The sequence below is a fragment of the Mesoplodon bidens genome (genome assembly GCF_964165515.1).
Source record: "Mesoplodon bidens genome assembly, chromosome: 12".
In the NCBI taxonomy this organism is placed as follows: Eukaryota; Metazoa; Chordata; class Mammalia; order Artiodactyla; family Ziphiidae; genus Mesoplodon; species Mesoplodon bidens.
Genome location: NC_138168.1, coordinates 4,249,630 through 4,265,030, shown reverse-complemented (window position 1 = coordinate 4,265,030; position 15,401 = coordinate 4,249,630).

Here is a 15,401-nt window from a genome sequence, read left to right as displayed (position 1 = left end):
TCAAATTTCCAGCTTTCAGACACAAAAACCCCCGGCTTTCAGTTGCAAGAGCCAGAGAAGAAAGAGAAAGCATTTTTCCAGAACTCTCAAAGATAAGCTTTGAAATACCCATTGGCCCAGCACAGAGGACTGGATTGTAGAGTTTTAACTGCAAACAGAGTAGAGAGATGGTAGGAAAAGGGCAGGGATCTGAGGAAAGCCCATCCTGAGGCTGGAGGAGGAAATTTAGGCAAGAAAGGGAAGAGCCAGAGAGTTGAGATGCCTCTACCTTGGGCACCTGTGGGCTGAAAGCCTGGGGTAGGGAGGGAGAATTCGGAAACAGGTAGGTTGAGAACCTCAGAATGCAGGAGGCTTGAGCATCACTCCCTTCAAGAACCCACCAAGTGGTCACCCTGGGCAGTAGGGTAGCAATGGGAACAACTTGTGTCTAAGCTGAGAGCATCTGAGATATACCCCCATCCTCTCCTCCAGCACAAAATGAAAACAATCCAGAAAATCTCTGCAATCATTTCAGAGGGGCATGAAGGCCTCTGAGAATAAAGGACACAATCCTCCCCTCTGTGTCAGGAGTCCTCGAGCCTGAGAATGCTGTGTCGTGGGGAAAGGGGACCCTCAGCAGAGGTTGCAAGTCCAGGGAACGATGGGGTCACCGAGGAGCCCCAGAATATCAGCAGTCCTGGTGGGGGCAGAGCTGAGAAAGAAGATGGTGGGAAGAGAAGAGATGGCCGGCACCTCCAGCCCGAGGTACCTCCAGAACAGACACAGTGAGACTTCACAGAAGGCCAACCAGGAACACCTACCTGCCTGCCCTGTGCCATGAGGTGCCCGTGCCACGCAGCCCCTGCCGCAGCTCCTTCCTGCAGGCTGGAAGGAAGGGAGAACACATAAGAGGCTACATCAACCCTGAAAACGACTGAATTTAAGTCCTGATTTAACTAGTGATTGAGGAAACCTGAAGCGGCAAAATCAGGTGTTTTCTATAGGTGATTGGTGGCTGCTGAGTTCGTTAGATTCATTTCTGGGAAACTGCTTTTATTTCTACCCACAAGGCTGTGTGCACACAGGGCTCAGAACACAAAGGTACACACCGAATGCAGTGGGGAAATTGAAGGAAGAAGACATTGTATTAAGTTGGAGGGCAGGTTAGGCCAGTATTTATAACAGGATTTTTTTAAAAAAACTGTGCTTTAATGAATTTATGGGCTTTTGACAAGTAGAAATGAGGTGGAGGCATTCCAGATGGCAGAAAAGAGATGGATCAAAGCCTAGGAAATGGGAGGAGGTGGGAAATGTTCAGGAAAAAATGATGGTCCAGTTTGGCTGGAACCTAAGCTCCTCTTTTAAAATTCCACACATGCTCTGCCAGAGGCCTGTGCTTTGTGCCTCAGTGACGGGAAGCATTTTGTAAACATCTCCGGTATGAAATCTATTCGGAGCTGAGCGATGCCTGGAAACATACGCCCATTACTTAGAAGCCCTGTTGCCTCTGTCTGCGTCCTGTCCCTTCCTGCAAATGTACTAAACAGACTTGTCACCAAGTGATGCCTCTGGTGGGAAGTACTCTTCTCTCCTGCTCTGTGTGCAGCCCTAGCCCACAGGGAAGGGATCTTCCATTCGTATTTCATCCTTTCATCAGATGCTCGGAAAGCTTTCACCATTTTGCCTGTCCTTATTCCTTGGATGGAGGCATGGCTACTACAGTGGAAGGTGGTGGTGGTTCGTTGGTTGTGAGGGGGCGGTCCAGGCATTTTTATTTTGACAAATCGCCAAAGGCGATCCAGATCTCCTCGTTTCCTTTTTACACTTTCCTTGCCTCCCATCCATTCCTTCATAGAAATTTAGAACATTATCTGGTACATATTTGGTGTCTATAACGATTTGTTGAATGAATGAGTTGACAGGCCCACCAACCCATTTTTCAAACTGCAGCATGCAATGGAATCAGCAGGAGGGCTTGTTAAAATATAGATTGCAGGAGTTCCCTGGCGGTCCAGTGGTTAGGACTCCGCACTTTCGCTGCCAAGGGTGTGGGTTCCATCCCTGATCGGGGAACTAAGATCCCACAAGCTTTGTGGGGCGGCCATAAGAGGAAAAAATATATATAGATTTCTGGGTCCACCTGAAGAGTTTCTGATTCAGTGGGCCTGGAGCAGGGCCTGAGAACAACCCCCTTCCCCCCAGCCTGCTAACCCCTGCCAGGTGATGCCTATGCTGTTGGTAGGGGGAGGGGTACACTCTGAGAACCACTGGTCTATATATAGATCAATACGGAAATCCCCTGAATACTTTGACCATAACCCAAAACTGATTGGTACCTTTAAATGTTTTGTCTACCATATTCCTGGAAGCTTTTAGAAAAAGATGTTTCCCTATGTTTTCTTACATAAGTTATAAGAGCAACTTAATAGCATAAATTATAGCCATTGAAAACCATTTCTGGAAGACATGGAATTTTGATTAAGAATTCCAGGAGTTAGAGACTTCTGAATAAAATGTTATCTCTTCCCATTCAAGGGTTGATGTTTTAATGATGCAGTAAAAGTTAAAAAGCCATAGAACTGCTATTATTTTACCTTGCACTGGCCTTCTTTAATTTCACAACAAAGCAAAAATCAGGCCACCCCTTCTGGATTGATTGGGAGTTGGATAAAGAGGAGTGTTTCTGTCCACTGCCTGGAGGAGAATCCATTTTAAGAATCTGGGGGCTTCCCTGGTGGCGCAGTGGTTGAGAGTCCGCCTGCCGATGCAGGGGACACGGGTTCATGCCCCGGTCCGGGAAGAACCCACATGCCGCGGATCGGCTGGGCCCGTGAGCCATGGCCGCTGAGCCTGAGCGTCAGGAGCCTGTGCTCCGCAACGGGAGAGGCCACAACAGTGAGACGCCCGCGTACAGCAAAAAAAAAAAAAAAAAAAAAAAAATCTGGGACTGCCCTATTGTCTTTTTACCCCTACAGGGAAAATGAAACATTGTTTTTCTGCAGTGTCAGTTGTTCCTTCTCCTTTTTCATTTCTAATTCTATTGATTTGAGTCTTCTCCCTTTTTTTCTTGATGAGTCTGGCTAATGGTTTATCAATTTTGTTTATCTTCTCAGAGAACCAGCTTTTAGTTTTATTGATCTTTGCTATCATTTTCTTCATTTCTTTTTCATTTATTTCTGATCTTATCAAATACCGTATGCTAACACATATATACGGAATTTAAGAAAAAAATGTCATGAAGAACCTAGGGGTAAGACAGGAATAAAGACACAGACCTACTAGAGAATGGACTTGAGGATATGGGGAGGGGGAAGGGTAAGCTGTGACAAAGCGAGAGAGTGGCATGGACATATATACACTACCAAACGTAAAATAGATAGCAGTGGGAAGCAGCCGCATAGCACAGGGAGATCAGCTCGGTGCTTTGTGACCACCTAGAGGGGTGGGATAGGGAGGGTGGGAGGGAGGGAGACGCAAGAGGGAAGAGATATGGGAACATATGTATATGTATAACTGATTCACTTGGTTATAAAGCAGAAACTAGCACACCATTGTAAAGCAATTATACTCCAATAAAGAGGTAAAAAAAAAAACCACAACACATTGTTTTCACATTATGTCAAGTCCCCGTAAGAGGCCAGGTTTTTGCCTTGTTTTCCAGGCCCTTGTAAAAAGTCCAGAATTGCTTAAATAAGAAAATCTTCTGTAAGAAAAAAAGTTGTCTTTTTTTTTAACTTTTAAACTCTAATGTTTAATAATCACGTCGGGCCATAGCTTTCCTTGGGAAGATTATTCTTGAACTTTCCTAACCTGTATTTCTAATTCTATTAGTTATCTGCAGAGTCAAAGGCAGCCACATTTTGTTGGATCACTGGAAATAAAAAGGATATACTTTATAATGGTTTACCATGTGGATTCTCACTGCTCAGAAATTTAAATGGTCAAATGCCCTTGTTCCTGCAAGCTCCCTGAGAGCCATTAATTCCAATTACACCTAACTAAATATATATTATAGAATTCAGATAAACAATATTTGAGCTACAAAGGCATGGTTTTTTCTCAGAGCCAGACTACACATGAAATTCCCAATAAAATGTCTGACACAGCTCTGAACAACACAGCTCCTCAAATTTATCTGCAAGTCTGGTTTTTATATAGTCCTACAGTGGACAGAAATGAGGTTCCTAAGGGCAGAAAATATCATTTGTCTGCAGAAGTGTTCATTGATCTGGCCTTTTTATTAAAATTCTCACTCATTTAGGTTAACATAACTTCTTCCAGACTGAGACTTCAGCTTCAGCTTTCTTTTCCTTGCTGTATTTTATAAGACATGCAAAATTAAATACTCCTATATGTAATTATTATTATTTGTAATTGCAGGTTGTATTTTGCATGTTGATTGCTCCCTGCTGCCCCAGTGTTCCAGGAGTATATGTAATTTTACCTTATACTCTAATTACACTTTAGAGAATTTTTCATTTATCTGCCAATGGATTACTTTATCAAAAGGCAGGCATGCATAGATATCAGAGGCCTTCATAGCAATAGCAAAAACAGAGCTTGATTAAATCACTTTCAGGAAAGGAAATCTAACCCTGTTTTCACATAATTTGGTAGAAATTCATAACTCGGTCTCCCAAGTGAATGGAGGCTAGCAGACGTGGGTAGAAGTCAGGAGAGGGGACAGACACAGAGCTCAGGCTTGAGGGTGGAGGGTCAAGACAGACAAGGAAGATGTTGGCAAGTGAGCAACAGGACCAAGAATAGCAGAATACGGTTGCAAGTTTGGGAAGCAAGGGTGTAGGATGAATGGGATGGCCAGGGAAGTAAGGGTACCAGGTGAGCATGCAGAGGGGGCCTGGCAGACTTATCGGGGGAGTAGGAGGGTGTGAAATTGGCAGATCTATGTAGAAGGTAAGTATCAATAAATCAAAGTTAGAGTCAGGGACTGGCAGCTAAGGCTACAAATGTAAAACTAATGGAGATGCAAGAAAATGAAGACGGAAACTGAACAATCTATTTTGACTCTCCTAATGAGCCTTAATTAACAGCTCTGGCTGAAAACCTCCTGTGACAGAGCACAGAAACCTCTAGAGCAGCTTGAAGAAACTGTCAGGATGCAGATCAGCTGTTAACTGAATATGTAGCTTGAGTTTCCTTTAGCCAGTTGTTTTCCATTGTGTGGGTAAATGATCAAAGGTGTAAATCTGAATCATCAGCAAGTGAAGCGGATGCAAAAAAGAAAAAAGCTAGGAGTTGTATTTATGTTACTAGCAGCAACCTTCCTTAGGGAGTGTTAAAATTAATATTTCAGGAGATCTCATTACTAAGTGTTTAGAACCATCTCTGCATAAAATTTTGAATTCCTCAGGCAAGGAAGCAGGCTAGATGTAGAAAAACCCACCAGCTGCCCTGTAAGTCATATTCACCTGTCGTTTTCAAAGATGAATGAAGATTGAATTGAAGCCTTAAGTTAGTGGCCCTCACCCAGGTGCCATATTAGAATTATAGAGGAAGATTCTGATTTGTCCAGGGTGGAGCATGAGCATCAGTATTTCTTAGAAACTCCCCTGGTGAATAGAAGGGTTGGGAATTACTGCTACATGGAAGAGACCTCAGTGAGAACACAACTCTATGTGCCAAGATATTAAAGTATGTCCTAGGAGGCAGGATTTCCCAGGACCTCATGCAACCTTTGATTTTACTTCTTTGTACAAAAGAAGGCATATGGTGACTTTGGCCAATATCAAGAACATGGCTCACCTCCTGAGGTCACTTTGACTCCTTCTTTCAAGAAAATGAAATATGAGAATTTGTTGCTTAATCATGCTTTGTGAATATATCTGTTAAGTTTCGATTGTTTTGTAGGCCAGTATTGATGGATGCTGTTGCACCTCTGTTCATTATGAGATGTACAGCCTAATTCGTCCTTCCGGTTTCTGAGTGTGTATCCAATGATTTGATGTAACAGAAAGGGGAGAAATGTCTATATTTCCAATAGATATCTGTAGCAGTGGGATGTTTTCATCAAGGCAATTGTTAAGGAGTAAAGAAATGGTTTCATACCCAAGAGAAATAGATATTACAACAGAAAAATGCTTTATAAAAAGTAACATTGGGAAAGGGAGATAACACAAACTTTTGCAGACTCAGGAAAGTCATTCTGAGCCAAAAACAGAGCTACCAAATGATCTAGCAGTCCCACTCCTGGGCATATATCTGGAAAGAAATGAAAACTCTAATTTGAAAAGATACATGCACTCCAATGTTCATAGCAGCACTATTTACAATAGCCAAGACATGGAAATAAGCCAAGTGCCCATCAGCAGATGATCGGTTTAAAAAGATGTGGCATATATATATATATATATATATATATATATATATATATACACACATACACACATATATATATAGTGGAATATTACTCAGTCACTAAAAAGAATGAAATATTACAATTTGCAGCAACATGGATGGACTTAGAGAATATCATATGAAGTGAAGTCAGACAGAGAAAGACAAATATTATATGACATCACTTATATGTGGAATCTAAAAAGCAATACAAATGAATCTATAGACCAAACAGAAACAGACTCACAGACATAGAAGACAAACCTGTGGTTACCAAAGGGGAAAAGGAAGAGGGAGGGGCAAATTAGGGGATGGGATTAACAGATACAAACTACTATACATAAAATAGATAAGCAACAAGGATTTACTGTATAGCACAGGGAACTGTATTCAATACCTTGTAATAACCTAGAATGGAAAATAATCTGAAAAAATACAAATATTATATATGGAAAACTGAATCACTTTGTGATACACCTGAAACTAATACAATATTGTAAATCGACTATACTTTGATTTTTTAAAAAGTCACTTTGGGCTTCCCTGGTGGCACAGTGGTCGAGAATCTGCCCGCTAATACAGGGGACACGGGTTCGAGCCCTGGTCTGGGAGGATCCCATATGCCGCAGAGCAACTAGGCCCGTGAGCCACAACTACTGAGCCTGTGCGTCTGGAGCCTGTGCTCCGCAACAAGAGAGGCCGCGATAGTCAGAGGCCCGTGCACCACGATGAAGAGTGGTCTCTGCTTGCCACAACTAGAGAAAGCCCTCGCACAGAAATGAAGACCCAACACAGCAAAAATAAATACATAAATTACTAAACTCCCACACCCAACATCTTCTTAAAAAAAAAAGTCACTTTGACATAGCAACAGTGTCTAACAAAAAATTAGAAAATGTTGGTTAATAAAACATAAGTTTATAAATGTGGTTAGAAACTCGACTAACTTTGAGATCATGTGTGCATATTAATTGGTTGATGAACACTAGCCATGACCTACAAATTTAAATGGAAATAAAAATCCTGTCAAGGATTGAATAAAAATAAATCTTTAAGTCCTATGAAACACTATATGCATATGAGGAGAGTAGTAGCATAATGTCAGCAGGAATGTTATTCATTTTGATTTCTGAGTTAAATCGTCTCCAGGTTCCAAGGTTACATACCAAAGGGATATAGTATTCAAACTTTTCTGAGGTGTAAAACCCTCCATCTAATAAAAAATCCTCCCAGAAAACACAATGAATAAAAGCCTGCCCTGATTGAAACTGAGCTCTGGGTATAGAGCTCTACGTTTAACTTCCTCTTGGGCCCTTCGAGCCCTCATCCACCCACCTGAAACCAGTCTTTTACTTCCATCTCTCCCTCTCATAGATTGAGTTCTTTCCTATGAGGTTCTTTGGTTTGATTAAGTAAAGCTCCACTAAATCCTCCTAGAATCAGAAGGAGGAAATAATTTCCTTTTAAGCTGGGACCGCTGCTACCTGAGATATTAAAACAATTATATTATTATCTGGCAACAAGATTGGGATACTATTTAAAAAGAAAAGTGCTGAAGAGCAGGCAGTAGAAATCTAATTTCAAGTGTCTCGGTAAGAAAGTCTACACTGAAATTTGAATGACAGTGCAAAAGGACTTGTGCAGAAAACAAGGGAGGACAAAAAGGAAGGGAAATAACCATGTGCCAGACAGTGTGCTCTCTGGTTACATGCACCAGCTGACTTAACGCCACTGCAAGAGCAGTTACTATCTCCTTCACACAGATGAGGAAACGGATGCTTCGAGAAATTAAGCAATTTGCCCAAGTTCTCACAATTGGTAAGTGGCAGACCTGGAATCTGAATCCAGGAATATCTCACTCCCAAAGTCCATGCCCTCCTTCCCCACCATATTGGCAAACAAGGCGCCTCCTGGGAATCATATTTTGAAATCTATTTTGAACTCAAAACCTAGTAACAACATGGGGAACATAGCCAATATTTTACAATAATTGTAAATGAAATATAACCTTTAAAAATTGTGAATCACTATATTGTAACTTATATAATATTGTACATCAGCTATACTTCAATAAGAAAAAAGTTTTTTAAAGAAATTTACATCCAGTGAAATTGAAGAATGAACCAGGTGGTCTATCAACAATTAAAGAAAATGATTGAATTATTAAAGAAGCACTTCACAACGTTTTGTTTCTTAAATTCCATATATATGTGTTAGCATACGGTATTTGTCTTTCTCTTTCTGACTTACTTCACTCTGTATGACAGACTCTAGGTCTACCCACCTCATTACAAATAGCTCAGTCATCCTGCCTCCTGGGATTCATATGGTAAAAATATTTCATTCAATATTAAAGTAAAAAAATGAGAGAGAAAAAGCAGCCAGAATGATATCTTAAGATGTAAAATAGGGTCACAACCTCTAGAATGGAGGATCTATTTCTAGAAGAAAACAAAGGAATCAAATGTCTCCTGCTTCTTTGTAGGTCCTGATGGTACTAAGGACAAGACAAGAAATGGGTCTACTTTGTTGGTACATGGGGTCCAAGGAAGGACATAGGCCAGGATGCTTCACTGTGGTAACAAATTCCTAAAGAGAAAATCTGAAGCTGTAGCCTAAAAAGGGTGATAAAGTTAAATCAGGATAACAAAGAAAAAAATGATATACCAATTGATAGGCAAGAGATTAAAATGTAGAACAAGGTATGAAGGGGCGAAGTGGGAGTGGGGCATGTGCATTTGTGGACCAGGTATGTCCTGCTTCACCAAAGCCCCTGCTCTAGGAGTTATTCCCAGTCACAGCCTGTGATAAAAGGGCTAGGAGGCCCCAGCCACAGGTGGCAGTGCTTATTGAGTGTGATTCTCGCAAGCAAGATAATTGTTCCAGGGACCACGATGGTGGGGGAGGGTGGGAGGCAATTATATTCTTCTTGTAGAAATGTGCATGGGGATGCTGAGAGCCTCGGTCTGCTGTAAGACAGAGAGAAAGGAGAGCAGCTGAGTGAGGAAGTACTGGAAAGTCCATAAACTGATTGCGAGCTCCCCAGCGCTGCCCCAGGGCCTGCTCTTTCTAAGGACCCGTTGTTCAGCATTTTCAGGACTTCCATGAGGCTCCTCTGTAGCCTTAATAATCACACTTTTTAAAACTGAGATAGTCTGAGGAGGTGTCTTAGTCCATTCAGCCTGCTATAACAAAATACCACAGACTAGGTGGCTTATAAACAACAGAAATTTACTTCTCACAGTTCTGGATGCTGGAAGCCCCAGGTCAGGGGGGCAGCGTGGTCTGGTGAGGGCCCTCTTCCGGCCAGGTTGCAGACTTCTTGCCGTGTTCTCACATAACAGAAGGGGTTAGGGAGCTCTGTGGGATCTCTTTTGTAAGGGCACTAATCCCATTCATGTGGGTTCCGCCCTCATGACCTAATCTGCTCCCAAAGGCCCCACCTACGAACACCATCACATTGGGCACTAAGATTTCAGCATATGAATTTGGGGAGACACAAACATTCAGACCAAATAAAATAGCAGTGACTAAAGTGAGTGGCCTGGGTGTATTACAGAGATGGAATTCTAAGGCCCTTAGATGTTTCCATGCTCCTGGCACTCAACTGATAAGGCAAGCTTGGGTTGGGAGAAACATTTTACTCTCTTTCCTTTTTTACACCAAGAAAGGTAACATGGGGTTGCATGAATCCATTGCTTTGGAACATCCCTCACCTTTGGTTGATCTAGGCTGCTTAGATTGTCCCTACTCCTGCCTTTGGATGAAAGAGGTTAAAGGGAAAGCCTTTAGATAGATAGGCCATCCAGTCTCCCTGAAGTGGGAGCCCCGGAAGGAATCTGTAGAAAATATTTGCCTGGAGGACTCTATACCTAGGAATCCCTACAGTGATGAGTTCTTTGTGCATCCAGTTACACAAAATGTTTTCAAATGAGACGGGTTCACCTTGTCTCAATATTCAAGGCCAAGAGCATCTGAAGATAAAAAGACCCAACAAATCGAAGTTGTTAGAAAAATATTTTTAAAATAATAAGCGTGATAAGTTAAAAGAGGAATTCTCAAGGAAAAGATTAGAATATAATACTCTCCATAAAAATCTTGAAACAATTCTCAAAAATAATTCAAATGGGAAGGTACAGTTGAAGGGCTTTTAGGGCAGGTTAGTCATGAAAGGCAGAGAGCAACCATCCCCAAAAGAGAGCTTGCTGTACACCAAGGAAGGGGCAAGAGAAACACAGTCAGACTATATGAGCCAAGGAAAGGCCACAGGCAGTCAGAGAAATTAAAGAAGCATCCAATTTTTATTTTGATTTTGTTTCAGCATTATAGGACATAAATATTTCCTTCATGGAGCACAAAATATGGGATTTGGAAGACAAAATCTCGATTTTTTTTGTAAAGTCGTTTGACATTGAAATGTCAGGGTTTTTATTTATGTGGATATGAATTTGAATAAGTGCATTCATTGGTGTTCTATGGCTTCTGTAACAAATGACCACAAATTTAGTTGCTTAAAACAACATATATATATATTACCTTACAGTTGTGTAGGTCAGAAGTCCAGTACAGGTCTCATCAACTGAGATCAGGTGTCAGCAGGGCTTGTATTCCTTTCCGGAGGCTCTATGGGAGAATCTGCTTTTTTGTTGACTCTTCCAGCTTCTAGAGGCTGCCAGCCCACCTTGGCTCACAGCCCCTTCTTCTGTTTTCAAAGCCAGAAACATCCCATCTCTGTGACCCATTTTCTATGACCACATCTCTAGGAAAGGGTCTCTGATTTTAAGGACTCATGAGATTAGACTGGGCTCACCTCCCCATTTCTAGGTCCTTAGCCTTAATCGCATCTGAAAAAGTCCATTTTGCTATGGAAGGTCACATAGACAAAGGTTCCCAGAATCAGGCATGGACATCTTTGGGGAGTCATGATTCTGCCTGGATCTGCTGTACAATGAGTCAAGCCCACAGGTATCTTCAAGTTGTCCAGACATCATCAGATGCCTAAGCCTTCTCCCCAGATTGATGAGGCATTTTCCTTCCCCCTTGTAATTCATAACTTCTAATGTCCTTCAAGCTGTGTTCTTTAATTTACTAAAGGAAATGGTGCCTTCTCCCTTCCACTGAATAAAATTTCACTCAGTATACACTTGATATATTTGCTGTTCCTTGTACTCAGTTAAAATATTGCACTTAAGAATTGGGTTTTTTGTCCTTTGTTGATCTGTAAACACAACTGCTATATCAGACACTCTCCCAGAAATAAGTGCTGTATATTTAACTCTCTTCAGATGATTTCCACACCATTTCTGCATCATGGAGATAGAGGATTTTATTGATGCTTTTATCATTTAACAAGCACATGGTAAAAGAAGTATATATTTTATAGACAGAAAACAACAGATACGTGTTTTTTTTAAATCAAGCTATCAAAACACATCACATTAGGTGAAGTTGGAGAAAAGAACTTTCCAAAGCAAGTCACTAAAAATGTCCTTTAAAAACCATTGTTGTCATGTCTAAAGTACAATTTTCCACACACATGCTTTTTCAGAAACTCACTTGCTACTTAAAATGAGGTACCCCATTGATTATCACCTCAAGTTCTCTACTTCCCAGAGAAAGGTCACAGATGCCATAGGAGATTGGAGCTGGAAGGAAACTTTGAAATCTAGTTTCTCCGTTTTACAGATGAGGAAACTGAGGCTCCATAAGGTGAAAAGAATGAAAGCATAAGAATCGCATTGGTTTTACGGGTTGGGTTGCCTGTGAACAGGATTCAGAATTAGGACGGAAAGGGAGAGATACTCACACTCCCAGGCTTCCAACTGACCACACTTTTTGTTTGTTTGTTTGTTTTATTGAAGTATAGTTGATTTACAATGTTGCGTTAGTTTCTGGTGTACAGCAAAGTGATTCAGTTATTCATACATATATTCTTTTTCATATTCTTTTCCATTATGGTTTATTACAGGATATTGAATAGTTCCCTAATCTATACAGTAGGACCTTGTTGTTTATCCATTCTATATATAATAGTTTGCATCTACTAACCCCAAACTCTCAATCCATCCTTCCCTTATTCCCCTCCCCCTTGGTAACCACAAGTCTGTTCCCTATGTCTGTGAGTCTGTTTCTGTTTCCTGGATAAGTTCATTTGTGCCAACTGACAACACTCTTGTCCACAGCTTAACCTTGAGAATGGATGATGGCCACAAGCCAGTGGAGCAGAAGGCAGAGGATCGAGGGGTGTCACGCTGGTGGGGTGAGCACAGCTACAGTAAATGGGAGCCTGTACAAGGTTCTGAGGCCAACCGTAGTTCAGCATTGTTTCCCCCAAAGAGTCTAAGCTTTAGTTAAATCTTTTCAACCACCGCTTGCTTGACTTTTAATAAACAGGCAAGCTGATAATCTTTCTTCTGAGAATTTTATTTCTGGTGCTAAAACGCATTGAAATCAGCATGCTATGTCATTGTACATTTTCACCTGAGTAAAGAAACATGCAGGAGCAAACAGCTAACCTACTCTCACAGCCTTTACCCATCTCTCACCTCTTCCTCGACCCTCTCCTCACACATGTGACGGCAGCCAAGACGCTAGGCAGCGTTTTCAGTCATGACCCGCTCATGCTATGCACCGTCAGGCTCTGAAATCTTCGTTCTCACCCACTCTCCTGTCTCAGATCTCCTACACCCGAAGACAGTAGGAACATGGGAAAATATACAGGTTCGTTAGACAAACACAACATCCCATCACACGCAGTGATAGCAGTTTAATTCAGGCTTACTGCAAGCAAAAGTTTCACACAGGACTCACTCCCATGTTTTCACTCTCCCACGGTCCCCAATCACAGGAAAAGGCTCCAGAATGGATACCGTCTGGGCTTCCTGGATCTGGACTGGATGTCTGTTTCTTTCCCTAGATTAGGAGAGTTTTCAGCCATTATTTATTTGAATAAGCTTTCTTCCCCTTTCTCTCTTCCCCTTCTGGGACCCCTGTAATGTACAAAGTGGTCCACTGGATGTTGTCCCATAAGTCTCGTAAGCTATCTTCACTCTTTATCATTCTTTTTCCTTTTTGTTCCTCTGATTGGATGAATTCCACTGCCCTGTCTTGGGTTTCCCTGATCCTTTCTTCTGCTTCATCTATTCTGCTGTTGAACCCCTCTATTACATTTTTCAGTTATTCTATTCTTCAGCTCTGTGTTTTGTCTGGTACTTTATATAGTTTATATCTCTTTGTTGAAATTCTCAATTTGTTTATGCATTGCTCCCCTGAACTCACTGAGCACCCTTATCACCATTATTTTGAACTCTGTCAGGTAAACTACTTATCTCTATTTCGTTAAGGTCTGTTTCTGGCAGTTTATCTTGTTCTTTTGTTTGGGACGTATTCCTGTTTCTTCATTTGCCTTGACTCTCCATTTTGTCTCCTGTACATTAGATAAAACAGCCACCTCTCCCAGCCTTGACAACGTGGTCTCACGTAGGAGGTGAACTTTATCCTCTAGCCCCACCCTAGCTCTCGGTTGTCTCTCATATGTCTGTGATTGTCCAACTCATCTCTTTTGTTGTTAGTGGCTCCCAATAGTTGAGGGTTTGCCAAGACCCAACAGTGTCCCAAAGGTGAGGATCCCATTCAGTGCCTAGACGTAGGCTGATTGGAAGCTGTACCCTCAGGAAGCAGCTGGGAAAGTACATAGTTAAGCCCTTTCCAGGGAGAAACTGGGAGAAGGGCTTTTTTAACCTGCTCCCTCTGCATGAGGCTCATGTATATAGTTGTGAAAGAGCGATGCTCTTGCACCTGTTAATAACTGCCTTCTTTGCTTGCTGGACCACAAATGGAAGCCCGATTGCTATCAAAGCCAAGCAACCCAGGGACCCATCCCTTGGGCAACAGAGCAAAGACTGGGGTACAAGCATGTGTACAAGCTCTTTCCAGGGAGAGAATGAAGATACATGAAGAGGGCTATTGGGAGATAGCAGAGGAGATGTTCATCAGTTTCCCTGGTCTCCAAGAAGGATTGCAGGCAGCATCTAGACGTGGGCTAAATTAGAAGTCTGATCCTCAGGCAGCAGCTTTCAAAGTATGCAGGTGGAGCTCCTTCAGGGAAAGACTGGGAAATGGTTCACTGTGCCTGCTCGCCAGGGCAGAGCCCTGGGGAACAGACACAATGAGTGCTTGTGCCCTTGTAAACAGCTGCTCCTTTGTTTGCTATAGTCTTGGCTTTCAGAGCTAGATGTTTTGGGGGCCTGTCTCTCAGGTAGGAATCTTAAAAGTTGGGATGCTAAGTGTGGGTTCCAAACCCCTCACTCATCAGAGAGAAGCTGGGAGTTGGGAGGCCCCCCATTGTATGGTGCTGGGCCAAGGGTGTGTTTATGGCAAGGGTGTGTCTGGCCTTTTCTACTCATCTCGATGGGGTTATTTTCTCATTTTTCCATTGTGTAGGAGTCCCTCAGTTCGTGTCTGGATTTCTTGCTAATGTGATTGCTCCGTGTGTGGCTGTAGATGTCTAGCTGTTGGTGTGTCCGTGGGAGGAGAGGTGTTCAGGAGTCACCTATATCAACATCTTTGTCAACCTCTCTCTCCTCCAGAAAGTTTTTTTTTTTTTAGTTCCCTGAGAATTTCTTTATTTCCTGGGTCCTTTTTGCAAACAAAGGCTTTAGAAAGTCTGAAAGGGCTGAGAGTCAAGTTGGGAGAAAGGGCAAAAGAAATCCATACACAGGGCACACTAATATTACCAAGTGGTTTATGAGAAGTGATCTTTTACAATAAATGCTTCCTGCTGTTCCTGCTGCATCTCGGGCTCTGGGATGGATGCTGAGATACAGTGGGGAAAACACAAGGCTGGTCCACGGAGTTCTGAATCCAGTGACAACTGACCAAAACTAAATCTCATGAAAAGAAATGGTCTGAATTTAAGGTTGAAACGAGATTTATCACCTGGTTTGGACTGGAGGTCAAGACAAACATTACCACCTGATGTGAACCAGAGTTTGCTCATGTACATACATTTGTAGGATTAAAATGTTTTCTTTTCCCTTTTTTTGTCTCCTCTATAGAGGGGCTAAAGG